Genomic DNA, 15,765 nt, shown 5'->3' with positions numbered 1-15,765 from the left:
ATTTTATTGTGATTGCACCCCTCCTACCGTCTCATTGCAGCTTCTCCTTTGTCTTTGGACGTGGGGTATCTTTTTTGGTGAGTTCCAGTGTCTTCCTGTCGATGATTGTTCAGCAGTTAGTTGTTATTCTGGTGCTCTCACAAGAGGGAGTGAGCGCACATCCTTCTACTCTGCCATCTTGAACCAGTCTCTGGGAAAAGTATTTTTAAAAATAAGTCAAAATTAATGTTTCATTTCATGCATACATATGTTAAATACAAAGTAGAATTTCCCATCTCTGTGTCACACTCATTAGTGAGGTTGGCGATAGGCAGAACCTAGAACATATAGGACCTTAGAGAGTCATGATAAGATCTTCCTATTATCGTTCTCCAGTTTAAAATAAAAAGAAAGTTGGGCACTCAGTGATTAACGAAGTGTGTTGATGGTGTCTTATATGTGGTATAAGTTCAATAATTCCTTCTTCTTAATTTTTATTACGAAAAATTTCAAACATACACCAAAGTAGGATAAATAACTCCCACCCTTAATGATTATCAATATCGTTAACATTTACCAGTCTATCTTTGCACTTCTTAATTCGTTTGATTCCTAAGGTGTTTTATAGCAAACATATTGTTTGCTATGTCACTGGTAAATACTTCAGTATATACCTCTAACAGATAGGACTTCTTTTTAGCATAACCATACTACCACTATCATATCTAACAAAATTAACAATAGTTCCTTACTATTATAAGACACCCACTCCGTGTTCAATTTCCCTTGATTGTCTAAGAATGTAATTGTACATTTATTCTAAACAAGATTTTAAAAAGTCTACAGTTAGCACTTTGTTGAGATGGATCTTATATCTCTTTTAATCTATGATTTTTTTCTTCTCTCTTTTTAAAAAATGTCATTTATTTGCTGAAAAAGTGGGTCATTTTACCTGTGGAATATCATAAACCTTGTTGGACTTAGCTCAATAGTTATTCTTGATCATAAGTAGTATGGTGTTATAGTAAGCATAGCATTTAGAAACAAAATCCTGAGTTCATGTCTCAGCTTAGTCACTTAACAGTGTGTCCTTAAACAGATCATTTACATCTCATTGGTAAAACTAGTAGTGTTGAAGTAGATTATTTTTCAAGTTCTTTTCAACCGTTAGGCAATTCAATTCCCCAATCCCACTCCCCATTTTGTCAAAGGAAAAAGGGAGATTACTGTGAAGTGCTATAGGCTATAGTCCAAGGTATCTCAACAAACTGATCTTGCTACATTGTTTTCCCTGCATACATTTTACCTCTTGACATTTATTATTACTGGTTTGTAAGTTTGAGAGAATGATATTACCTGGCCCAACATTCTCCAAAAAGATTAGTAGATACAATACATGTGACAACCGTTAAAACCCTTTCAAGGAAGTGTAAAACTTTGCGATGTTATTTTTAGCAGATAGCCTAGTAACAAATATTAAACTTAATGTAATCCATTTCCATTTTGTGGCCTAGTACGTTTCTAAATTGCTTCAATATGAGTCAACATTTTTTCAGCGTAGTTGAGAAAAAAATAAAACATTTTGGATCAGATTTCCTCCGTGAGCAGATTCATTAATTGGAATAACAAAGGTTGTTTGCTTTGCTGTATAAACATTATGGATCTAGCAGCATTTTTAGAATCTTGCTTTGATGTGTGTGTTGACAGCTTGTCTGAAAAAAGCTCAAACATACTTTTAAATCAGTTAAATCAATTATTTCTCCCCTGGCATGGATTCAGTGCCTATCTATACTGTGCTTTTAAACTAGTGAGGTTTGAATAAAGAGATACCAATGTCACCTTGAAACGATTATCATCTTTGTTATGGCTGTGCTTTGGAATTAAAACAACCCTTGACAAAACTATACAGTATATACATTATTTGAAGTCTTTTATAATACACTTTTAATGACCTCCAGCAGGTGTTTAATGCTTTGGCTTTTTGGTTCAGTCCTGTGAACATTAACTACAAAGCTTTAACATGATTAATTAGTGCAAACTTAAGATCAATTAGCTAATTTCAAATTTTGCAAATGCTCTGTAAATAATAAAATAACTCTCCCTCCGAGAATAAAGACCTTTAAAAATTGCCAGAGATTTCCATTTCTTTTTTAATTAGAATGTGGGCTTTCACTAGGTGCCCTTTAAGGGCTCTTAACTCTGAGGTTCTGATTTTATGAAATTAAATGTGTTAATAATTTTTTTAAATGTTCATTAATAAACTTTTCACTCTCATTTTTAAAATACTGACATGTTTTAAAAGTGGTATAAAACTAGCTATTTCACTAATTAAAGATTCCCAGAGGGCTTCCCTGGTGGCGCAGTGGTTGAGAGTCCGCCTGCCGATGCAGGGGACACGGGATCGTGGCCCGGTCCGGGAAGATCCCACATGCCGCAGAGCGGCTGGGCCCGTGAGCCATGGCCGCTGAGCCTGCGCGTCCGGAGCCTGTGCTCCGCAACGGGAGAGGCCACACAGTGAGAGGCCCGCGTACCGCAAAAAAAAAACAAAAACAAAACAAAACAAAAAAAAAAGATTCCCAGAGTCTTTGAGTATATTGTTCCTTGTTCTAAATATATTCATTCATTGAAAAAAGATGTATTGAATGCCTACTGTGTGCTAGGCACTATTCTAGGTATTGGGGATATGGTAATGAACAAGACAACCTGGTGTCTTTCTTGTTTACCACTCGTAGTGTTAACATTGGTTAAAGAAAAAAATATTCATGCCAATTTTAAAGAAGCTAAGTCATCCTTTATTCAGGACTATTGTTATAGGTATAGGGACTACTGTAATAGGGTTTTGCAGGAGGTGAGAGAAATTGGATTGGGCTCAACTCTGAATACAACAAAGAATAGTTGGGATTTACAGCCAAGGAGCAGGGTGGGAGTATTTGTGGGTAGAAAATTACTAAGAGGGTAGGGTAATTCTTTGTTAAACTAACCTAACAGGATCCTTGCCAGAGGAAGGCCAAGGTGATGGTGTGGATGAGGAATTTTGCTGGATATAAGGGTGATTATTTTGGCTAAACTGACTTAGCAGGATTCCTGTTTAAACTGGGCTCTTGAAGACGTGCCCAAGGATGGGGCCTATTTGGGCTCAGAGGAGCCTGACAAGAGTTAGGTCAAGGAGAGAGTCTTTGTCACATTCTAGTGGAAAAGCCAGACAATAAACAATCAAACAAATATATAATATAATGTACTGTTAGTGACAAGTGCTGTAAAGGAAAATAAGCAGAGTAAATGCATACAAAGATGAAAGTGGGGAAAGGGGGAGGGTTGAATAGGCATTTTATATAAGTTGTCAGAGAAAGTCTTTCTGAGAATGTAACATTTGAGCAGAGACCTGAGAATTCTGTGAAGGAAGGAGTCATTGAAATATCTGGGATAAGAGCATTCCAGACAGAAAGAAGGGGAAGTGCAAAGGCCCTGAGACAGTACAAATAGCATTTTGGAGGGATAGCAAGAAAGTCACTGTATTCAGAGTGGTAAGTACAAGAATGAGAATGGCAGGGTTTGCAGTTAAAATGCCTGGAGCCGGATCATCTAGAGTAGGCTATGTTAAAAACTATGGATTTTCTTTTAAAGTGTAATCACATATTTTTGGAACATTTTTGAACAGGGGAATGATATGATATGAATTATAAACATAAATGATCTCTCTATTTGGCTGTGTGGAAAAGAGTCTAAGGGGACAAAAGTGGAAGAAAAACTAATTAAGAGCCCATTGTAGTAGATCAGTTGAGTGCTGATAGTAGCTTACACCACAGTGGTTACAATGAAGATGGTGAGAGGCATTCAGATTTGGCACATATTTTGATGTTAGCACCATGCGGATTTGCCAGTGTTGGATGGGAGGTGTAAGAAGAATCACCAAAGAGGGATCAAAGACTTGGGGGTTTTGGCCCGTACAACTAGATGAACAAGGGTGCCATAGACTGTCATGCAAAAGACTTCATGAGAAATAAGTTGGGAAGAAGGGAATGATGGGGGACAAAATTCTGTTTTGATCATTGTGAGTGTGAGATGTTTAATTGAAATTTGAAAGGATATGTCAAGTAGGTAGCTGACCACAAGTGTGTGAACTTCAGGAGAGAGGTCTAGACTGAAAATGTAAGTTTCAAAATCATCAGCATATATACAATAGGACTGGAGATACCTTAGGAAGTAAATAGAAACAGCAAAAGGAAGAGATTCTCAGACTGAGATATCCCAGGTTTAAGGATATGTAAAAGGAAGAGGAGTTAGCAAAAGATACTGAAAAGGAATATCCACTAAAGTGGGAGGAAATTTAAGAAACTTTTGTCAACGATTTCAAGACACTTATCAACCATGTCTCATGCTACCAAAAGATCAAGTGAGATGAGAATGAAGAGTTGACAGTCGGATTTGATGACCTTGACAAATGACTTTGTAGTGGAATGATGGAGATAAAAAGTGGACTGAGTTTATGAGAAAGTTGCAGTGAAGAAGTAGAGAGGTGATTCTATACAATTCTTTTAATGTTTGCCATGAAAGGGAGCAGAGAAAGTTTTGTTTTGCTATGAAGGGGGCAGTAGCAAAGCGGGGATGTGGAGGCAAGGGTAGATTTTTTTAGGGTGAAGAAAAATTCAACATGCTTGTATGTTGATAGGAATGATCGTGTAGAAAAAGAAAAAAGGATGGTGTGTGACAGAATGAATACTGTAGAACATTGAGCTGTGGATCCCATTTTGACATTCCTTCAGGAACACCCATACCTGCTTTCAAGGAACGTAAACTCTAATGGAAAATATATACATTTAAATTAATAAATTTCAAAATGGTGCAGTGAGTGATACGACAAAGCTGTGGATAAGACTGACTGAAGAGTATAGAGCAGGAAGTTAAAAGGCTCTTGTATTTAACCAGAGGGAAAATAATAAGGACCCGAACCACTGGCAGTTCCTGTACTGAAGGAGAGGAATGGATGATTTTGAGAGATATTTAAGAGAAAGAATGAATAGGATTTAGTGATGCTTATTTATAAATTAGGAGAAAAATGGGGCAATTCTGGATGATGGTATTGTGATAGATGAATCTTCCAAAAACCGTTCTTAGTCTATCACTTCCTTCCTTCAAAATATTCAAAGACTTTACATGGCCTAAAAATTAATGTTTAAAACTCTATACTGGAATTCATGGACCTCTAAAATCTGCCCTTTTGCCCTTCGTCTTCCTGAGGTACTTCCTTGGAACTCAAGGACTTAGTGGAATGCAGTTTGAAAAGTACTGGTCTACAGAGTCAAATTCAAAGTCTTTAACTCTGCATTCAAGGCCCTCTATCTGGTCTCTGCCAACCTCATCTTCCTTACTCAAAGCTCTATTCATATCAAATTTCTTTCCATTCTGTGTACACACCAAGCTATAGTAAGCCTCTGTACTCATTCTCCATTGTTCTCATTGTCTGGAACTTCTTTAGTCCTTGGCACTCTCAATCACAGTCTGCCTAAAAGGCATAGTTTCAAAATTCACCTCCTCTATGCAGGCTTTCTTCAACCTCCCAGATGCATTTGACCGCTTGCATGTAATAATGCTGTGTAAATTACACTTAATTAGGTCCATCACTGTACTTACCTATTTATGTCTGGGCCACCATTTGACTATTAAGTCCTTGAGAGCAGGCACTGTGAACATAGTAGGCATGAGTAACAAATGAATGAAATCTCAGTTCAGGCAAAACTTTGTCTCAATTTACCTATCCCCTCCTAGGCAGCACTAAAGGCTTCTTTTGGTTTATTCCTATAAGGCCCTCTATCACTTCCGTTCTAGCACTATGTTGTGATGTAACACTGTATTTGTTCTGTGGGATTGTTTTTTCTCCCTTTTTGAGAGAGAAAACATTTCTCCCTGCCTGAAATATTCAAGGGCGTGGGTTTTATCCTGTTTATCTTTGTATCCCAAGCACCTAGGTTCTCAATAAATGTTTTAAGAATGTATTACTTAATAATTAAAGAGCTATCTTACCTTTTAAGTCTTATATCATGTAATCATGCCCATCTTTTTCCACCTTCACAAAGAATTCCCTAATCACTCTTGGCTAGAATTAATCTTTTGCTCTGGCATCCTATTAAACTGTAGCTATATCTCTTCTGTGTAATTATCACTTTCTAGGATATTATTGATATACAGTATCTACGAAAGCCTGAGAACAAGAAAACTTTTATTCTTCATTGTATGCGCATACGTTGTGATTCTCAACTCTTCTATGTACTGCTGCACTTGGGTAGCACACACCCCTACCAATTCCTAGAGCACTTGGTATAATTCTACCCTTTCCCACTGGAGAGGAATGTAAATCAACACTCTTGAATCTGATATGGTTTATTTTGTTCAAATAAACAATTATTCTACTGCATTTACACTGTCATTAGTAACTATTTATGATTATCTTTTGCTCCACTGAGGCTTACGCATTGTAGGTATTCTTTAAATGATTGCTGAATGAATAAGAAAAGGAAGGAAGGAGCATTATTTCTACTACCAAGTTCAGATGGAATTCAGACTTTGTCTTTTGTACAAAATAAGTCCACTCATTTAACCTATTACTATTTAGAGCCAGAAATAGTTATTTGTGCAGGTTAGAGGAAGACAGTAATGTCCTTCATAAACTAAATTCTCAAGAAAACAATAGTTTTACTTTTAAAAATGATGCTTCTTTCCCCAGGTCATGCTAGTCTTGGAAACAAGTAGAAATGTTTCAGGAACTAAGTTTACCCTGAGGTTTTATTGAGTTCTGACCTCTATTCTCTGTGGAACCCATGTGACCCACACTCATTTCCATCTCCCAGTGATCTTCAGCACAGTTTGTCCATCTGGCGCCCTCTGCTGCCATCCTGATTCTCAAAATTAAGGAGGAAGGAGTTTTATTTTCTCCTCACTGTGAGGACTCTAGCAATTGACGAGGTGATTTTGTTCTTTTAGTCCACAGCCCCTGGCAATGAAGAGCTTGCAACAGATTTCTCAGGGAAAGGACTCAGCAACATACTAAGGACATCATCCACAAGTAGTCATAAGCAGTATCCCTGCAAGCCATAACTGAATAGCCCAAGTCAACTGTACCTGTCTTTTCTGCTTTCTTCTACCACTTGGGTTACCTTCGCAGGGAACATCTACTTTTCCAAAGATTGGAGGCAGCTTTTACTTCTCCCACTTTGTTTTTCTTCTTTTTCTGTCATCATCCTAGTGCCCCAGAAGGCTTCTCCTGTTACTGAGATAAAGGGAGAAGGGAGAACAAGCCATGTCGTGGGGAGGACCCTGTGCAAATTTGACACTTTGGTGCCCTTGCCAGAATTCGGAAAGTGAGCATGAGATTGGCATCTCCACAGTGATCCTTCTCCTTTACTCTTTCATTACTTGATCTACCTGATATCTCACATAGATTATGTAATAAGTTGTGTAGAATTTCAGGCGTACTTAGCTACAGACATAGGGAAATGCTAACAGTTATGATGTATAATGAAAAACTTATCACAACATTTCTCATGAGTTGTTCCAGGAAAAAAAAAAAAAAGAATTCAAAGCTATCTTTAACTATATTCTTAGAAATAGGGCTTTAAGGTTTTCCTCCTAAGGAATTTTAAAAAAAGCACCTTAAGTATCTTCCTCTCATTTTATAAAGTACATGTCAAGCCTTCTACAAACTGTTTCAAAGGCTGTTTGAGGAGCAATTAATTTTTTTAAATTGGAGGCACTTTTTTAGCTGATCTAATTCACTTTTCTCAAATTTACAACTACTTTTAACATGACTTTTTTTCAGTTAGTTATTTGGCTTATTATAAAGTTGAATTATTAGAGGAATTTTTGGAGTAAGTTAAATGCTAATTTTTCAGAGTATGATTCAAGCCTCTAGGATTTTTTAATGCCTATGGTGCTAGATACAAAAGAAGTATCTCATGAACAATGCCCTGAAGGCTCTTACCTTCTCAAGGAGAAGACTTATACCCAGGAAACAATTTAAAGACAAGTTACTTATCTTTTAACTCGTGGATGAAAACGGTGGCTCATTATATTTCTTTCACCAAACTCGCTTTAGTTACATAAGAAAGAAGTTACCCGATTTTTGTTACCTACTTTCATTGCATTTAACATAAATACACTTAGAAACATAGACCTGTAAAAAAAAAAAAAGACAGAGAGAGACTGTAATTATACATATTTTCCACCCTTTTCTTTACTTCTTCATTCTAAAATCTAATGATGTTTTTATGATGCCCACAGGACAAAAACTAAATGGTATGGTGATTGCTTAGTGAAAACAAGCTGGAAGGCAAAGAGGTTTTGTTTTGTTTTGTTTTGTTTTGAGACAGAATTAATCAAACCTGTCTGTAATAAATCTTCTAAATCCTGACATTGATTATGTTCCTTGAATCCAAAATTCAGCTTCAACTCTGAGTTATTGCTCGAAGTGCTCTCTGCACTGGTCGTAAATACATGCTCACCAGCTCACCAGTGGTTCCTTACTTTCCCTCTTAGTTTGCCAGTTAATTCTACATTTTTGATGTTTACGCTTGTTTTCCATTTCTGTTCCATCCACAGTCTAAAGGTCTCAAAAACATCTGGCTCATCCTCACAGGTCCAAAATTCATTCTAAAAATTTTGGGCACCCCCTAGCAAGCTCCAGGCTTTTGCCTGAGTAAAAGGTTGCCATAGTATCAAATAAACCAGGAACATGCCAATCTGGCAAGTTTTTTGTCACACCAAGTAATCCCCAACCTTGTCCCTCACTAGAATCATCAACTTTGAAAAGGATTTTTTTTTTCTCTTCCTGAGCTTGATTTAAGAAGTCAAGCATATTGAGTGGTATCAGATGAGGAAATGTTTGGATTGGTAGAAGGAATGAATAGTTTTTATAAATTGGAGAAATGAATTCTCAGTTTGGTTAAAAGTACATTCAACACCTTGTTTCCTGTTCAATAAATGGAGCATTTTAGTGGGAATAATCCAAAGGTCTTATGAATAGCTCCTTACTTTTTCCCATCTGTTAGAAATATTTTTCAAATATAAATTAAGAAATAAATCCCTACAAGAATTTCTACATGCTCATTCCTTTGCTGTTGGAAGCTGTATATCATAGGTTTATGTCATGAGTCTTAGCTGAGTCTGTATTTGATAGCACCCTTAGAATAGAATCAATCATCAAGTAAAAACGACAATCTTATTGTATTGCTAATATTTCTCAGCAGTCAGCAAAGATTTTGAGATTTCAAATGTTAACTATTTTTAATGACTTTAGTATTCCTGCCATGATATGTCTAAGTTCCAAAATTAAAATTTTCTTCTGAATATTCCTTATACATCTGATATTTCATGGGGCAAGCTGGCTTTGCTCTGTGCTTTGGATTATTCATTTAGTCTCTAAACTGTTATTCACATTTTAACCTATAAGGAAAAAAACCCCAAAAAACCCAAGGTCACTTGAACTGAGAAATCATCCCTCTGGGAACTCAAAAGTTTTGTCATGAGCAATTAAGTTTTCCACAGTAAGATGATATGCATTTGTAAAAATCAAGAGCAAATTCTGTTTCTTTTTCTGTAGCTACATTGAAATATTTACTCTTGCCACATACATAGTCTATCAAAAACCAGCCACAGAGTTGGAAAGTCGTGGGGAACTGTAAAGATGATATCTCTATATTATTTCTTGATGACTTGCAAAGAGGCAATTTTTTATGAACTTCATTTGAAAATACTTCAGTGTGACGTTTAAAAATACACAATTGAGCCAAGTGAGTTTAACAATAATTTTATAGAAATTGAAAAGTTTATTATTTGTGTTGAATAGTAATAGAAACCAGTTGGCATTCTGCTATTTCCATTTTCATTTCTTTTGAATTATCATAGCTTTCTCATTCCTTTATTGTTGTCTGATATTTACTGTGAAGGTACTGCATTATACAACCTACTTGAAATCTTTTTAACTGTGCTAGTATGGTAATAGTCCTTCTGAAAGGCTCATAACTATATAATGTGACTCTCTGAAGGTTTTCCTAGTAAGCAAATCACAAAAGAAATAAATGTGGCAAGAACTCAGTTCAAGAACTGATATTCATTAATATATAGTGAATACCCTAAAGATATTTCCTAAATGTATAAAAACACAAATGTCTTTCTCTCTCACACACACACCCAGGTGCACGCATGTGTGTTCACAAAGCTTATCTGCAGGAACACACTTGAAGTATATCAAACTAAGCATGTTCAACTTATTTTATTTAAAATAACCTCACTGACTGAGCTCTGCCCACCAGAGCAACAGCCAGCTCTACCCACCACCAGTACCTCCCATCAGGAAGTTTGCACAAGCCTCTTAGGTAGCCTCATCCACCAGAGGGCAGACAGCAGAAGCAAGAACTACAATCCTGCAGTCTGTGGAACAAAAACCACATTCAAAGAAAGAGAGATAAGATGAAAAGGCAGAGGACTATGTACCAGATGAAGGAACAAGATAAAACCCCAGAAAAACAATTAAATGAAGTGGAGATAGGTAACCTTCCAGAAAAAGAATTCAGAATAATGATAGTGACGATGATCCAGGACCTTGGAAAAAGAATGGAGGCAAAGATCAAGAAGATGCAAGAAATGTTTAACAAACACCTAGAAGAATTAAAGAAAAAAGACCTAGAAGAATTAAAGAACAAACAAGCAGAGATGAACAATACAATAACTGAAATGAAAAATACACTAGAAGGAAACAATAGCAGAATAACTGAGGAAGAAGAATGGATAAGTGACCTGGAAGACAGAGTGATGGAATTCACTGCCACAGAACAGAATAAAGAAAAAAGAATGAAAAGAAATGAAGATAAAGAGACCTCTGGGACAACATTAAATGCACCAACATTTACATTATAGGCATCCCAGAGGGAGAAGAGAGAGAGAAAACACCTGAGAAAATATTTGAAGAGCGTATAGTCAAAAACTTCCCTAATCTGGGAAAGGAAATAGGCACCCAACTCCAGGAAGTGCAGAGAGTCCCAAGCAGGATAAACCCAAGGAGGAACATGCTGAGACACATAGTAATCCAATTGACAAAACTTGATGACAAAGAAAAATTATTAAAAGCAGCAAGGGAAAAATGACAAATAACATACAAGGGAACTCCCATAAGGTTAACAGCTGATTTCTCAGGAGAAACTCTGCAAGCCAGAAGGGAGTGGCATGATATATTTAAAGTGATTAAAGGGAAGAACCTACAACCAAGATTACTCTACCCAGAAAGGATCTCGTTCAGATTCAACAGAGAAATTAAAACCTTTACAGACAAGAAAAAGCTAAGAGAATGCAGCACCACCAAACCAGCTATACAGCAAATGCTAAAGGAACTTCTCTAAGTAGGGTACACAAGAGAAGAAAAGGATCTACGAAAACAATCCCAGAACAATTAAGAAAATGGTAATAGGAACATACAAAATGATAATTACCTTAAATGTGAATGGATTAAGTGCTGCAACCAAAAGACACAGGCTCACTGAAAGGCTACAAAAACAAGACCCATTTATATGCTGTCTACAAGAGATCCACTTCAGACCTAGGGACACATGCAGACTGAAAGTGAGGGAATGGAAAAAGATATTCCATGCAAATGGAAATCAAAAGAAAGCTGGAGTAGCAATACTCATATCAGATAAAAGAGACTTTAAAATTAAGAATGTTGGGGCTTCCCTGGTGGTGCAGTGGTTGGGAGTCCGCCTGCCGATGCAGGCGACGCGGGTTCGTGCCCTGGTCCGGGAGGATCCCACATGCCGCGGATGCGGCTGGGCCCGTGAGCCATGGCCGCTGAGCCTGCGCGTCCGGAGCCTGTGCTTCGCAATGGGAGAGGCCACAACAGTGAGAGGCCCGCGTACCAAAAAAAAAAAAAAAAAAAAAAAAAAAAAAATTAAGAATGTTATAAGAGACAAGGAAGAACACTACATAATGATCAAGGGATCAATCCAAGAAGAATATATAACAATTATAATATATATGCACCCAATATAGAAGCACATCAATACACAAGGCAAATGCTAACAGCTATAAAAGAGGATATTGATAGGAACACAATAATAGTGGGGGACTTTAACACTTCACTAACACCAATGGACAGATCATCCAGACAGAAAATCAAAAAGGAAACACAAGCTATAAATGACACAATCGACCAGATAGATTTAATTGATATTTATAGGACATTCCATCCAAAAACAGCAGATTACACTTTCTTCTCAAGTGTACATGGAACAGTCTCCAGGGTAGATCACATCTTGGGTCACAAATCAAGCCTGGGTAAATTTAAGAAAATTGAAGTCATATCAAGCATCTTTTCTGACCACAATGCTATGAGATTAGAAATCAGTTGTGGGGAAAAAATGTAAAAAACACAAACACATGGAGGCTAAACAATACGTTACTAAATAACCAAGAGATCACTGAAGAAATCAAAGAAGAAATCAAAAAATACCTAGAAACAAATGACGATGAGAAATGCGATCCAAAACCTACAGGATGCAGCAAAAGCAGTTCTAAGAGGGCAGTTTATAGCAATACAAGCCTACGTCAAGAAACAAGAAAAATCTCAAGTAAACAATCTAACCTTACACCTAAAAGAACTAGAGAAAGCAGAACAAACAAAACCCAAAGTTAGTAGAAGGAAAGAAATCATAAAGATCAGAGCAGAAATAAATGAAATAGAAACAAAGACAACAATAGCAAATATCAATCAAACTGAAAGCTGGTTCTTTGAGAAGATAAACTAAATTGATAAACCTTTAGCCAGACTCATCAAGAAAAAGAGGGAGAGGACTTAAATCAGTAAAATTAGAAACGAGAAGTTACAATGGACACTGCAGAAATACAAAGCATCATAAGAGACTACTACAAGCAATTCTATGCCAATAAAATGGACAACCTGGAAAAAATGGACAAATTCTTAGAAAGGTATAAGCTTCCAAGACTGAACCAGGAAGAAATAGAAAATATGAACAGACCAACCACAAGTAATGAAATTGAAACTATGATTAAAAATCTTCCAACAAACAAAAGTCCAGGACCAGATGGCTTCACAGGTGAATTCTATCAAACATTTAGAGTAGAGCTAACACCCATCCTTCTCAAACTCTTCCAAAAAATTGCAGAGGAAGGAACACTCCCAAACTCATTCTACAAGGCCACCATCACTCTGATACCAAAACCAGACAAAGATACTGCAAAAAAAGATAATTAGAGACCAATATCACTGATGAACATAGATGCAAAAATCCTCAACAAAATACTAGCAAACAGGGCTTCCCTGGTGGCACAGTGGTTAAGAATCTGCCTGTCAATGCAGGGGACACAGGTTTGAGCCCTGGTCCGGGAAGACCCCACATGCCATGGAGCAACTAAGCCTGTGTGCCACAACTACAGGAGCCTGCCCTCTAGAGCCCACAAGCCACAACTACTGAGCCCGCATGCCATAACTACTGAGCCCACATGCCATATCCATAACTACTGAAGCCCACGTGCCTAGACCCCATGCTCCGTCATAAGAGAAGCCACCGCAAAGAGAAGCCTGCGCACTGCAAGAAAGAGTAGCCTCCGCTCGCTGCAACTAGATAAAGCCTGCACCCAACAATGAAGACTCAAAAATAAATAAATATTAAAAAAAAAATACTAGGAAACAGAATCCACATTAAAAGGATCATACACCATGATCAAGTGGGATTTATCCCAGGGATGCAAGGATTCTTCAATATACACAAATCAATCAATATGATACACCATATAAACAAATTGAAGAGCAAAAACCATATGATCATCTCAATAGATGCAGAAAAAGCTTTTGACAAAATTCAACACCCATTTATGATAAAAACTCTCCAGAAAGTGGGCATAGAGGGAACCTACCTCAACATAATAAAGGCCATATACAACAAACCCACAGCAAACATCATTCTCAATGGTGAAAACTTAAAGCATTTCCTCTAAGATCAGGAACAAGACAAGGATGTCTGCTCTCACCACTATTATTCAACATAGTTTTGGAATTCTTAGACACAGCAATCAGAGAAGAAAGAGAAATAAAAGTAATACAAATTGGAAAAGAAGACGTAAAACTGTCACTGTTTGCAGATGACATGATACTATACATAGATAACCCTAAAGATGCCACCAGAAAACTACTAGAGTTTATCAATGAATTTGGTAAAGTTGCAGGCTACAAAATTAATGCACAGAAATCTCTTGCGTTTCTATATACTAAAATGAAAAATCAGAAAGAGAAATTAAGGAAACAATCCCATTCACCATTGCAACAAGAAAGAATATAATACCTAGGAATAAACCTACCTAAGGAGACAAAAGACCTGTACTCAGAAAACTATAAGACACTGATGAAAGAAATCAAAGATGGCACAGACAGATGGAGAGATATACAATGTTCTTGCATTGGAAGAATGCAATTTCAATATTGTGAAAATGACTATACTACTCAAAACACTCTACAGATTCAATGCAATCTCTATCAAATTACCAATGGCAGTTTTTACAGAACTAGAAAAAAAAAATCTTAAAATTTGTATGGAGACACAAAAGACCCCAAATAGCCAAAGCAACCTTGAGGAAAAACGGAGCTGGAGGAATCAGACTCCCTGACTTCAGAGTATACTACAAAGCTACAGTAATCAAGACAGTATGATCCTGGCACAAAAACAGAAATATAGATCAATGGAACAGAATAGAAAGCCCAGAGATAAACCCACACACCTATTGTCAACTAATCTATGACAAAAGAGGCAAGGATATACAATGGAGAAAAGACAGTTTCTTCAATAAGTGGTGCTGGCGAAACTGGACAGCTACATGTAAAAGAATGAAATTAGAACACTCCCTAACATGATACACAAAAATAAACTCAAAATGGATTAGAGACCTAAATGTAAGACCAGACACTATAAAACTCTTAGAGGAAAACATAGGAAGAACACTCCTTGACATAAATCACAGCAAGATCTTTTTTGACCCACCTCCTAGAGTAATGGAAATAAAAACAAAAATAAACAAGTGGGGCCTAATGAAACTTAAAAGCTTTTACACAGCAAAGGAAACTCTAAACAAGATGAGAAAACGACCCTCAGAATGGGAGAAAATATTTGCAAATGAATCAACGGACAGAGGATTAACCTCCAAAATATATAAACAGCTAATGAAGTTCAATATTAAGAAAACAAACAACCCAATCCAAAAATGGGCAGAAGACCTAAATCGCCATTTCTCCAAAGAAGACATACAGATGGCCAAGAGGCACATGAAAAGCTGCTCAGCATCACTAATTATTACAGAAATGTAAATCAACACTACAATGAGTTATCACCTCATACCAGTTAGAATGGGCATCATCAGAAAATCTATAAACAATAAATGCTGGAGAGGGTGTGGAAAAAAGGGAGCCCTCTTGCACTGCTGGTGGGAATGTAAACTGATACAGCCACTCTGGAGAACAATATGGAGGGTTCCTTAAAAAACTAAAAATCGAATTACCATATGATCCATCAACACCACTACTGGACATATACCCTGAGAAAACCATAATTCAAAAAGACACATGCACCCCAATGTTCATTGCAGCACTATTTACAGTAGCTAGGTCATGGAAGCAACCTAAATGCCCATTGACAGATGAATGGATAAAGAAGATGTGGTACATATATACAATGGAATATTACTCAGCCATAAAAAGGAATGATATTGGGTCATTTGTAGAGACGTGGTTGAATC

The sequence above is a fragment of the Phocoena sinus genome, chromosome 1 (genome assembly GCF_008692025.1).
Source record: "Phocoena sinus isolate mPhoSin1 chromosome 1, mPhoSin1.pri, whole genome shotgun sequence".
NCBI lineage: Eukaryota > Metazoa > Chordata > Mammalia > Artiodactyla > Phocoenidae > Phocoena > Phocoena sinus.
The sequence above is the reverse complement of the archived record's forward strand: the minus strand, read 5'-3'. Positions refer to the sequence as shown.